Raw genomic sequence first — 13,191 nt, 5'->3', positions numbered from 1 at the left:
CAGCAGTGTTACTACTGGGCTTATATCGTGAAGAGATTTTAAAGAAGGGAAAAGGACCTGTATGTGCAAGAATGTTTGTGGCAGCCCTCTTTGTAGTGGTCAGGAACTAGAAACTGAGTAGATGCTCATCAATTGGAGAATGGCTGAATAAATTGTGGTATATGAATATTATGGAATATTATTATTCTATAAGAAATGACCAGCAGGATAATTTCAGAAAAGCCTGGAGAAACTTACATGAACTGATGCTGAGTGAAGTGAGCAGGACCAGGAGATCATTATATACTTCAACAATTCTATATGATGATCAAGTCTTATGGACAAGGCCCTCTCCAACAATGAGATGAACCAAATCAGTTCCAATAGAGCAGTAATGAACTGAACCAGCTACACCCAGCAAAAGAACTCTGGGAGTTGACTATGAACCCCTACATAGAATTCCCAATCCCTCTATTTTTGTCTGCCTACATTTTTTATTTCCTTTACAGGCTAATTGTACATTGTTTCAAAGTCTGATTCTTTTGGTACAGCAAAATAACTATTTGGACATGTATACATATATTTTACTTAATATATACTTTAACATATTTAGCATGTATTGGTTTACCTGTCATCTGGGGGAGGGGAGGGACGAAGAGGGGAAAAATTGGAATAAAAGGTTTGGAATTGTCAATGCTGTAAAATTACCCATGCGCATCTGGTAAATAAAAACTATAATTAAAAAAAAAATTATTGGTCCACATGAAAGTCATGATCAAAAAAAGAGACATCATCTTTCAAGAAATTGTAAAGGAAAACTTCCCTATTATTCTAGAAGCAGAAAGTAAAATAGAAATTGAAAGTGATAGGGGGAATCCTGAAACTGTCCTGACTTTGGGGAAAATGTTTGAGAAACTCTCCTTGAACTCTGGAGAAACTCTCCTGGGAGAGGCCTGCCTCAGGGAATCAAGATAAAGTGGTTTCATTCTGTTATCTTGGTGGGACTAGCTACATCCTCTATAAAGTGGAGTCCAGGACCACTGCTACTTAGCTCAAACTTAAGTGGTCTCATTTAGATAGAGATCTAGATTTCTATGGACCTCTATTTGAGCTGAAAATGGGCTCAAGACCACTCCCAGTAAATGCTCTTGTTTAACTGGAAATCTAGGCCTAGCAGCAGTAATCTCCTTCAATTGAAATTTTGGTCTCAAATCTCTTTTAAAAGAGCAATTTTGGGGCTCATTTCTTTGCAGAGGCCCAAAAGCAGGAATCATGCCATGCCAAGGAATCTCTTCTTGGCATAGTTGCCTGTGAGGACCCCCTGCTTGTTGAGAAGACACTCTTTTCTCAGCGTTAACTCCTCTTTATCTCTCTGCCAGGATTTCTCTGCTAGACCTTTACTTCTCTGTCCAGACCTTGCCACTGAGGAAGTCAGCCTCCTGGCAAAAGCTGACTTCTCAGTGCCAATAAATTTCTTTTTGCCAGTCTAACTTTTCAGGTTCATAAATTCTGTTACAAAGGACCAGCACCAATCAGAAGAGGGTTCCCACAACTCTCTGCCCCACGCCAAACATCATCAATAGGATCCACCCAATCACCTCCTGAAAGAGATCCCAAAATGAAAATTCCTAGGAATATTTTAGCCAAATTCCAGAACTCCCAGGAAAAGAAGAAAATATCACAAGCAACCAGAAAGAAACAATTTAAGTATAGTGAAGCCATAGTCAGGATAATATAAGATTTAGCAATTTCTACATTAAAGAACCTGAAAGAGCAATGGAACTAAGATTACAAGTAAGAAATCATCTACCCAGCAAAAGGAAAAGGAAGTAATTCAATGAAATAGAGGATTTTCAAGTATTCCTACATGTGAGGATGATATTTGTAAAGAGAGGGCATATTGGGGGAGGGAGTGTGGTCAGTACCAAAATGCTTTTGAGGAGGGACAGGGTAAAAGAAGAGAGAGAATTAACAGGGGAAAATATAGTTAGCAATAGTAATTGTAAAAAAGAATTTCAAAGAAAGTTTGTCTGATAAGGCCTCATTTCTCAAATATGAGGGAACTGAGACAGATGTATTAAAAAAAAAAAAAAAATAAGAGCCATGCCTCAAGTGATAAATAATTACAGAATATCTCCCTCTCTGGGAGTGTTCTTTATTAGATATCCTCTCACCATTGAACTGAGATTTCCCTTTAATTTCTATTTCAATCCCTCCCTTTATCACCTCAACCATTTTCCTGTAAATTCTTTTCCTGAAAAACTATAGGAATTATTTTCCCCTTCATGTTAATCATTTAATTGATTAAGGGACATCACACATTCCCTCTACTTTTTTCCCTTTTTTGTCTTTTGTGTACTTTTTCCTCCTGCATTTAAGCTCTCTCCTCCCCCCCAAAAAAAAATTCCACTAAACAAATTCACTGTGGATAGGGTATTGTAAGGTTTAATTTCTGATTTCTGACTTGTTTCTTCACATCTTTTCTATTTGAATTCCTCTTTCACCTTTGTCTCTGTGTATGTTTTTAGAAAAAAAATCTTCTAATAGTCCCTCTTATGTTGTTATTTGTTATTTTATGAATAATTTTTATTGTCTATGCCTTCTTATTTTGTTGTATTTATTCATTTTTCTTGTATTCCTGTTGTGTGAGGTGTTTGCAAAGCAGATACTCTGCTTACTTTCTATTTTCCTTGTAGGAATGCTACAAATATTTTTTTTCCTCACTAAAAGCAATCTTTTCTCATTAATAATTGGTTTAGATTTGCATGATATGTCATATTGGGCTACCTTTTGAACTTCTTTGCTCTTCAGAACACAGCATTCCATTACCTCCTCCCGTTTTCAATGGGTACAGAATAGTCTTGTTTTATTTTAATTTCCTTCTCTTTATATTCATATTTATACTTCTTTCTCCTGGTTGCTTGTATAATTTGTGGGTGACACCTTTTCTGAACATGGTTTCTAATATTTATAAAACAAGGAAATCAGAAGGGGAGTGCCTCTGTGTTGACCTTATTTTTGTTGGAGAAACACAGTTCATGACAAATGCTATCCACCTCCAAATGAGAACTGCTAAACTCTAAATAGAAATTGAAGTGTAATTTTTAGTTTTCTTCATTTTTTTCTGATTTTTGACAACATAGCTAATGTGGAAACATTTTTACATGATTTCACATGTATAAATCATAACATGTTTGTCTTTTCAATGAATGGAGAAGCTAGAGGGAGGGAAAGAATTAGGAACTCAAAATTTTTTTAAAAAAGGAATTTTTAAAAATAATCTACATCTTCTTTTGATATCTAAATGTTTTGCTTCATAACAATCATGTTTTCATCTTTTTTTTAAATAATAGCTTATTTGCAAAATACATGTGTTCCATTTCCCAAATTTTCTCCCTCTCTTCCCCCCTATCTTCCCTAGACAGCAAATAATCCAATATATGTTAAACATGTACAATTCTTCTATACATAGTTCCACATTTGTCATGCTACACACACACAAAAAAAAATCAGATGAAAAAGAAAAAAAAGAGAAAAAACAAAAAACAAACAACAAGAAAAAAGGTGAAAAAAAAAAACTATGTTGTGATCCACATTCAGTCCCCACAGTCCTCTCTCTGGTTAGAGATGGCTTTCTCCATCACAAGACCATTGGAACTGGCCTGAATCATTTCCCTATTGAAAAGAGCCATGTCCATCAGAATTGATCACCATATAATTTGGCTGTTGCTATGTACTATGTTCTCTTGGTTCTACTCACTTCACTTAACATCAATTCATGTAAGTTTCTCCAACCCTTTCTAAAATCATCCTATTGATCATTTCTTATAGAACATAATATAGAACACAACATTCATGTACCATAACTTATTTAGCCATTCCCCAAATGATGGGCATCCACTCAATTTTCAGTTTCTTGCCTTAACAAAAAGGGCTGCTACAAACATTTTTGCATCTGTGGGTTCTTGCCCCTTTTTTATGATCTTTTTGGGATATAGGCCCAGTAGAGGCACTGCTGGATCAAAGGGTATGTACAGTTTGATAGCCCTTTAAGCTTAGTTCCAAATTGCTCTCCAGAATGGTTGGATCAGTTCATAAGTTAATCAACAATGTATTAATATCCCAGTTTTCCCACATTCCCCCCAACATTATCATCTTTTCCTGTCATCTTAGCCAATCTGAGAGGTGTGTAATGGTACCTCAGAGTTATTTTAATTTGCATTTTTCTGATCAATAGTGATTTAGAGCATTTTTTCATATGACTAGAAATGGTTTTAATTTCTTCATCTGAAAATTGTCTGTCATATCCTTTGGCCATTTATCAGTTGGAGAATGGTTTTTATTCTTAATAATTTGAAAACTGAGTAATTCTCTCTATATTTTAGAAGTGAGTCCTTTATCAGAACCTATGGATGTAAGAATTTTTCCTAGTTTTCTGCTTCCCTTCTAATCTTCTCTGCATTAGCTTTATTTGTACAAAACCTTTTTAATTTAATGTAATCAAAATTATTTATTTTATATTCCAAACTGTATTCTAGTTCTTTCTAGGCTATAAATTCCTTCCTCCTCCACAGATTTGAGATATAGACTATCCTTTGTTTTTCTAATTTGCTTATGATGTCTAATTTTTTTATGTCTAAATCATGAATCCATTTTGACCTTATCTTGATATAGGTTGTTAGGTGTTGGTAATGCCCAGTTTCTATCATACTATTTTCCAATTTTCCCAGCAATCTTTGTTAAATAGTGAGTTCTTAGCCAAGAAGCTGGGATCTTTGGGTTTTTCAAACACTAGATTACCATAGTCATCAACTATTGTGTCTTGTGAGCCATTCCACTGATCAACTACTCTATTTCTTAGCCAGTACCAAATGGCTTTGATGACCACTGCTTTATAGTTTTAGGTCTGGTATAAATAAGCCACCTTCATTTGTATTTTTAAAAATTAATTCCCTTCAAATTCTTGATCTTTTGTTCTTCCAGATGAACTTCATTACTAATTTTTCTAGCTCTGTAAAATAATTTCTAGGCAGTTTGATTGGTATGGCACCGAATAAGTAGGTAAATTTAGGTAGAATTGTCATTTTTATTATATTAGCTCAGTCTACCCTTGAGCACTTGATATTCTTCCAGTTGTTTAGATCTGACTTTATTTGTGTAGAAAGTGTTTTGTAATTGTGTTCATATAGTTACTGACTTTGTCTTGGCAAGTAGACTCCCAAATATTTTATATTATCTACAATTATTCTAAATGGAATTTCTCTTTGTGTCTCTTGCTGCTGGATTTTGTTGGTAACATCCAGAAATACAATGATTTATGTGGATTTATTTTGTATCCTGCAACTTTGCTAAAATTGTGAATTTTTTCTAGTAAATTTTTGTTGGATTCTCTAAGTATACCATCATTTCATCTGCAAAGGGTGATAATTTGGTTTCTTTATAAATCTACTTTAATTTCTTTCTTTTACTTCTCTTACTGCTAAAGCTAATATTTCTAATAATATATTGAATAGTAATGGTGATAGTAGGAAACTTTGTTTCACTATTGGTCTTGATCTTATTGGGAATGGTTCTAATTTATCCCCATTACATATAATGCTTGCTGATGGTTTTAAATAGATGCTATTAATTATTTTAATGAAACCTCCATTTATTCCTATATTCTCTAGTGTTTTTAATAAGTATGAGTATTGAATTTTGTCAAATGCTTTTTCTGAATCTATTGATATAATCAAATGATTTCTGTTAGTTTGGTTATTGATTTAGTCAATTATGCTAATAGTTTTCCTAATATTGAACTAAGCCTGCATTCCTAGTATAAATCCTACTTGGTGTATTGTCTGGGTGATAACTTGCTATAATCTCTTTCCTAATAAATTTTTAAAAGATTTTTGCATCAATATTCATTAGGGAAATTGGTCTATAATTTTCTTTCTCTGTTTTGACTCTATCTGGGTTAGGTATCAGCACCATATTTATGTCATAAAAGGAATTTGGTAGGTCCTCCTTTCCCTATTTTTCCAAATAGTTTGCATAGTAATGGAATTACTCTTTAAATTTTTGGTAGAATTCACTTATAAATCCATCTGGCTCTGGAGATTTTTTTTTCTTAAGAAATTCATTAATAGCTTTTTCAGTTTCTTTTTCTAAAATGGGACTTCTTAAGTAATTTATTTCCTCCTCTGTTAATCTGGACAATCTACATTTTTCTAAGTATTCATTCGTTTCACTTATATTAACAGATTTATTGGCAATCAGTTGAACAAAATGGCTCCTAATTATTGCTCTAATTTCCTCTTCATTGGTATAAAGTTCAACCTTTTAATTTTTGATACTAACAACTTGATTTTCTTCTTTCCTTTTTTCCTAATCAAATTAATTAAAGATTTATCTATTTTGTTGATTTTTTTTCTTAAAACCAACTTTCAATTTTATTTATGTCCCTTTTATTTTCAGAAATTCAAATTTGGTATTTAATTGAGGGTTTTTAATTTGTTATTTTATGTATCTTAGAAAGTTTAATCTTGGATATTTTATGTATTCTAGAGTTATTACAAAATGAATTTTTCTTTATATTTTCCCTGTATAGTTTTTGCTAGTAATCCGAAAGAAATCATAAAAGAAAAAAGAACCCACATGTGCAAATTTTGTAGCAGTTCTTTTGTGGTAGCAAAAAATTTGGAAAATTGGTAAATGTTCATCAATTGAGGAATGGCTGAATAAGTTGTGGTATATGAAAGTAATGAGATATTATTGTTCTATTAAAATAATGAGCAAACTGATTTTAGAAAGACCTGGAAAAGATTTACATGAACTTATACTGAGTAAAACAAACAAAACCAGGAATACATGGTACATACTAACAGCAAGACTGTGCAATGGTCAACTATGACTGATTTGATTCTTCTTAGCAGCTCAGTGATCCAAAGCAATCCCAATAAATTTTGGATAGAAAATGCCATCTGCATCCAGAGAGAGAACTGTGGAGACTGCATGTAAATCAACACATGCTATTTTCACTTTTTTTCCTTTTTCTTCTTTTTTTTTTTCCTCTTATGGTTTTCCCTTTTGTTCTGATTTTTCTGTCCTAACATGATTCATAAGGAAATATGTTTTTTAAAATGTATATTGTGTAACCACAAAAAAGAAAAAGAATTTCAAAAAAAGTAAATAAATAGAAATGAAGGACATTTAAAATCGCCATCATATCTCTGAGAAGAGTTAGGTTACATACTTTATATGATCCTCAGAAATCATAATGAGTCATTGCATTGATCAGAGGTCTTGAGTTTTTCAAAGTTGCTTGTTTGTACAATGTTATTGTTATTGTATAAATAATTCTGGCTCAAAGGATATGAACAGACAATTTTCAGATGATGAAATTAAAACTATTTCCACTCATATGAAAGAGTGTTCCAAATCACTATTGATCAGAGAAATGCAAATTAAGACAACTCTGAGATATCATTACATACCTGTCAGATTGGCTAAGATGACAGGAACAAATAACAATGAATGTTGGAGGGGCTGTGGGAAAACTAAGGACACTGATGCATTGTTGGTGGAGTTGTGAAAGAATCCAACCATTCTGGAGAGCAATCTGGAATTATGCCCAAAAAGTTATCAAACTGTGCATACCCTTTGACCCAGCAGTGCTACTACTGGGCTTATATCCCAAGGAAATACTAAAGAAGGGAAAGGGACCTGTATGTGCCAAAATATTTGTGGCAGCCCTTTTTGTAGTGGCTAGAATCTGGAAAATGAACAGATGTCCATCAATTGGAGAATAGTTGGGTAAATTGTATATGAATGTTATGGAACATTATTGTTCTGTAAGAAATGACCAACAGGATGAATACAGAGAGGTTTGGAGAGACATCAACTGATGCTGAGTGAAACGAGCAGAACTAGGTCATTATACACTTCAACAATGATACTGTATGAGGATGTATTCTGATGGAAGTGGATATCTTCAACATAGAGAAGAACTAATCCAATTCCAATTGATCAATAATGGACAGAATCAACTACACTCAGAAAAGGAACACTGGGAAATGAGTGTAAACTGTGAGCATTTTTTGTTTGTTTGTTTTTTTGTTTTTCTTCCCAGATTATTTTTACCTTCCTGCAATTCTTCCTTTGCAACAACAACAACAACAAAATTCGGTTCTGCACATATATATTGTACCTAGGATATACTATAAGATATTTAATATGTATGGGAATGCCCGCCATCTAGGGGAGGGGGTGGAGGGAAGGAGGGGAAAAATTCAGAACAGAAGGGAGTACAAGGGATAATATTGTAAAAAAAAAAAAAAAAAAAAAAATTACCTATGCTTATGTACTGTCAAAAAATGTTATAATTATAAAAATTAATAATAATAATAATTCTGGCTCTGCTCAAGTTACTATGTATCCCTGGTTTCTTCGAAACTGTTGCTATTTCTTACAGCACAGTTAGATGGTGCAATGATTGGAAAGCTAAACCTAGAGTCAAGAAGACTTGAATTCAAATATGACCTCAGACATTTAGTAATTGTGTGACTTTTAACATTTATCTCAGTTTCCTCAAATGTAAAATGGTCTGGAGAAAGAAATAACAAATCAGTATTTTTGCAAAGAAAACTTTAAATGAAGTCATAAAGAATAAAACAATTAAAACATCAGCATAGAAGTTTTTCATCATATTCATATCTCGAGTTTTCAAATTGATTCCTTTCTAAATTGATGGATACTCTTAATTTCTATTTCTTTGCCATTAAAAACAACAATAGCTACAATAAATATTTTTGTTCAAGGGTCATCTCCCTTTTTCTTTGATTTTTTTGAAGATTGTAAACAAATAATAGAATCATTAAGTCAAAAGGGACTCACAGTTTAATGACATTTGGGAACTAGTTCGAAACTGCTCTCTACAATGGCTTGACCATTTATTTCATAACTCTCAAAAAAAATTTTTTGTCAGTGTTTCCAATAAAATAAAATTTAAAACAAACAAACAAACAAATGATTTTATTTGGCCAAAACCAAGAATTGTCAATAACGTTATTCCCTCCTCACTTTTGACTCATAAAGGCTTGCATGATGCTGGGCAGAAATTATTAGAGAGAATCTTAATGAAATCACAGGTCCAGGCCCCATCGTTATATGGGTATGCATATACATGTATTTATAAAAATATACATATATAGATGCCATATAACTATATCTGGATAGATATATGTATATATCTACATGCATATCAACCTAGACATAGCTATATTTAGCCATATCTATTGATCTAAATTATGTGTGTATTGAATAAATATAACATCATATATACAAATACATGTACATAATATACATACATATTTGTTGTTTGGTCATTTTTTTTTCATGTCTGACTCTTCTTGACCCCAGTTGGAATTTTATTGGCAAAGATACTGGAGTGATTTGCCTTTTCCTTTTCCAGCCCATTTCACAGATGATGAAATTGGGGCAAACAGGACTAAGTGATTTGCCCAAAGTCACACACGTATTAAGTGGCTGAGGATAGATTTGAATTCAGGTCTTCTTAGTTTCAGATTAGCATTCTATCCACTCCCCGCTCTCTATACATACATATAAACATGGATATTCTAAATTCTCTGTCTCTCAATTTCCTCATTTATAAAATAAGAGTTGGATTAGATGACTTCTAAGAGTCTTTTCAGTGCTAAATCTAAATTTCTATGATTCAGGAGGTCATATCATCAGATTTTAGGGGTTTGTTGTAGTCTTAAAGTATTCAAAGAACAAAGGGGTTTTGATTTTTGAATTCTTAAAACTTTCTTGAAACTGCAAAGTTATTTTTAGGGGAAGTATAATAAGTTAAAAGATAAATATATTTAAACTGATAGGTATATGGTGTAAGAATGCCAGATCTAATAATAACACATTACCAAAAAAATCCACAAAAACTCTATAAGAACATTTTTTCTTTCTACTTTCTACTTCTTTCTTCCTTCCTTTCTCCCTTCTTCCCTCCCTCTCTTTCTTTCTTTCTCCCCTTAGGAAATAATGGTTTAAAGTCAGAAATTTCAAGGCACCAAAGAGAAACATCTACAAAAGCAGAAGCCTGACCTCCAAAAGATTTCCTTCAAATGGGCTAAGAATTCAGAAGAATCTCAGATGATCTTGGCATTTTAAAGCAAATGGGAAACTGGGAAGGGAAATGAAACCCATTTTGTTACTAATCAAATCAGCATTAAATTTTAGTATGTCATATTTTTGGCTTTCAAGGGACTACATCAATTGTTATGAAAAGATAATATTATGGATTGTTCTGTGACTGGCACAACACATATTTTGATACCAATTATTACATTAAAGCCCTATATGTTAAGAATGGACAATCCACTCCCCTACCCCATCCCCCTGTGCCCTTATGAGGTCATTTGTATTCATCTGTAGTTCTTGAACTAAATTTGTTGGCAAGAGACATCAAGGGCAGGCGGGATGAATGCACATTTTGCATGGAGTTGGGCATGCTTGTTATTGATGTTGGATCAAAAGTATTAACAAATAAACTATATGGGCAAGTGAGTAGATGAATAATGTAAAAATGAAATTATGACAATACATCTGTAATTCAGACTCTTAGAAAGTTGTCTGACCAGGGGAGATTTACTGATGACCATTAGGTTTTGGAAGTAGGATTTGAACTCAGAACTTCTTGAGCAACTTCAAGAATGTACTGCTAGCCTCACAATCTCATTGATCACTCTTGCAATAGTTTAACTTGGACCAATTACATATAAGGAAATATTTTTACCTCAATTTGTAGGTTACTTTGAATGTAATGAGTATAATAAAAGATAACTATTTATCATTTTCTTAATCACATAATTGAAAGGGGAAAATGCTTAGAAAAGACAAACTAACAAAAATCTAGAAACCCTCCTTTCCCATTTTTCTCTTATTCTTATATTTTTTTACTTTCTCCAAGTGATAGAAAATTTGCCCTCACTTATAGGGATGGGAATCATTTTTTTTTGGGGGGGGTCATTTAGTCAGAATGAACTTTTTTCTCCTAAACAAAAAATAAGCTGAGGAATAAGGAATTGAAACATGCAAAAAGTAAAGAATCAAACAGGGTCCCCATAGCATAAGAATATGTGATGATATATAAAATAATCAATGAATATTAGATGTTTAATGGAGTTACTTTTTATTATTTTTGATTATTTTTTATTAAAGCTTTTTATTTACAAAACATCTGCATGGGTAATTTTTCAACACTGACCCTTGCAAAGCCTTCTGTTCCAATTTATCCTCTCCTTTCCCCCACCCCCCTCCCCTAGTTGGCAGGTAATCCAATACATGTTAAATATGTTAAAATGGAATTACTTTTCTTTAGAAAAATATGAAATAAAGAATCCTAGGCATTTTAGAGTTAAACTTTCAAAAACTACCATGAAACTTTTAAGTGGCTATTTCCCTACCCTTTCCAAGAAAAAGATATAATACATCACAATGATCCAAAGAACAAAATATTCAAAGGCCAACTGCCTATTTTGCAGGCAACATCTGTCCTATCTTTGTTTCAGGATTAACCTGGAGCAATTACTTCTTCATGAAACTCTTCCTTTCTTCTCGCCACTAAACAAAAAGTAGGAGTAATCTGGAGCAATTACTTCTTCATGAAACTCTTCCTTTCTTCTCCCACTAGACAAAAAGTAGGAGGGACATATGTCAAACCTGGTTGCTTTATTAACCCAAGACACAAGCAGTCTGCCTCTTCATCTTCCTTGGGAAACAACAAGTAACTATTAACAGGATCAAGAAGTAGCAACATCTGATTTAAGACACAAAGAAAGGACCCCTCTTAAGGTACTGTCTTGGGTGACTTCAAAGGTTTTGGGACATATACTCTTCCATTATCTATCATCTATCATCATTATCATTCGCTTCTTCTATCAAAGTTTGACCTAGGATATAGCTAGTATGTCCATGTCAATATGCTCAGTCAAGGCAAGGGTATTATGCTCAGGTCTGACTTTTAAGAAATATTAAATAATGTATTATTGAGCCCACAATCACTAAATTGGTATTAATTTTTATTATCCCAAAACATAGTCTAAAGATTAATTGTGTGTAATTGTGTGTGTGTGTGTGTGTGTGTGTGTGTGTGTGTGTGTGTACATGGGTTTGGGGAACATGGTTCAAGAATACAATCCTGGCTTTACAAATAATAATGTCAATTATTTATTGAGAGCCAGACATTGTACTGGTGTTATAGGTAGAAAGATCCAAAAAACTGAAATAGTCCCTGTTGTTGAGAAGCTTATATTCTATTTGGGAAAAATACAAATAAGAAAATAAACACAAGGAAAATTTCTTTGGAGAATGTTACTTACTAAGAATGGCATAGTGAGGGAAGAAGGAAGGCTTCATGTAGGAGGTGTCATTTGGACTGCATTTTGAAATAAGGAATTCTAAATGGAGGTGAGGAAAGACAGAATTCTAGGCTCGGGGAACAATCCTGTGCAAATATAAGGATGAGATGTAAATTTAAAAGTGAGAAAGAGCAAGAATGCTAATTTGGATGGATCAGAAAGTATGAGAAAGGGAATAATGTACAGTAATATTGGAAAGCTAGATTGGATGTAGGTGGACAGAGGTGTCTATACTTGATTTTAAAGGCAAGCTGGGATCATTTGAGTTCATTGAGTAGGACCATAGATTCCAAGTTCTTTTTGCCACACACTCCTAGAAGTAAAATAGTTTAAAGCTTGCACTCCAAATAAGTATCTATTTACCTATTTGCAAGTTATTTATAGGAACTACTATATTGTAATTATGTACATTACAAAACATACAAAAAGGATGTTTTAAAGGATGATATAGAGATGAAATATTTTGAAAACATTTTATTTTAATGGAAAAATTATTTCTGCTATCACTAAAATATTAATACTAATGATAGTTTAGTGAGAGACATAATAATATGCTTTATTTTGCTACAGGTGGAGCAGGAGGGAAACTAAATGAGGTTTGTCAATAGAACATTAGATACGAGTTCAAATCCAGACTCAAACTAATTGTGTGAGCATGGGCACTTAACTACTGTTTACCTCAGCTCCTTCATCTGTAAAATTGAAATAAAATAGCATCAATTTCCCAGGTTTACAGAGAGAATTAAATGAAATCATATTTATAAAGGGCTTAGCACAGTGCCTGGCATATAGTAAA

The sequence above is a fragment of the Sminthopsis crassicaudata genome, chromosome 6, assembly GCF_048593235.1.
Source record: "Sminthopsis crassicaudata isolate SCR6 chromosome 6, ASM4859323v1, whole genome shotgun sequence".
In the NCBI taxonomy this organism is placed as follows: domain Eukaryota; kingdom Metazoa; phylum Chordata; class Mammalia; order Dasyuromorphia; family Dasyuridae; genus Sminthopsis; species Sminthopsis crassicaudata.
Note: the sequence above shows the minus strand (reverse complement) of the source record.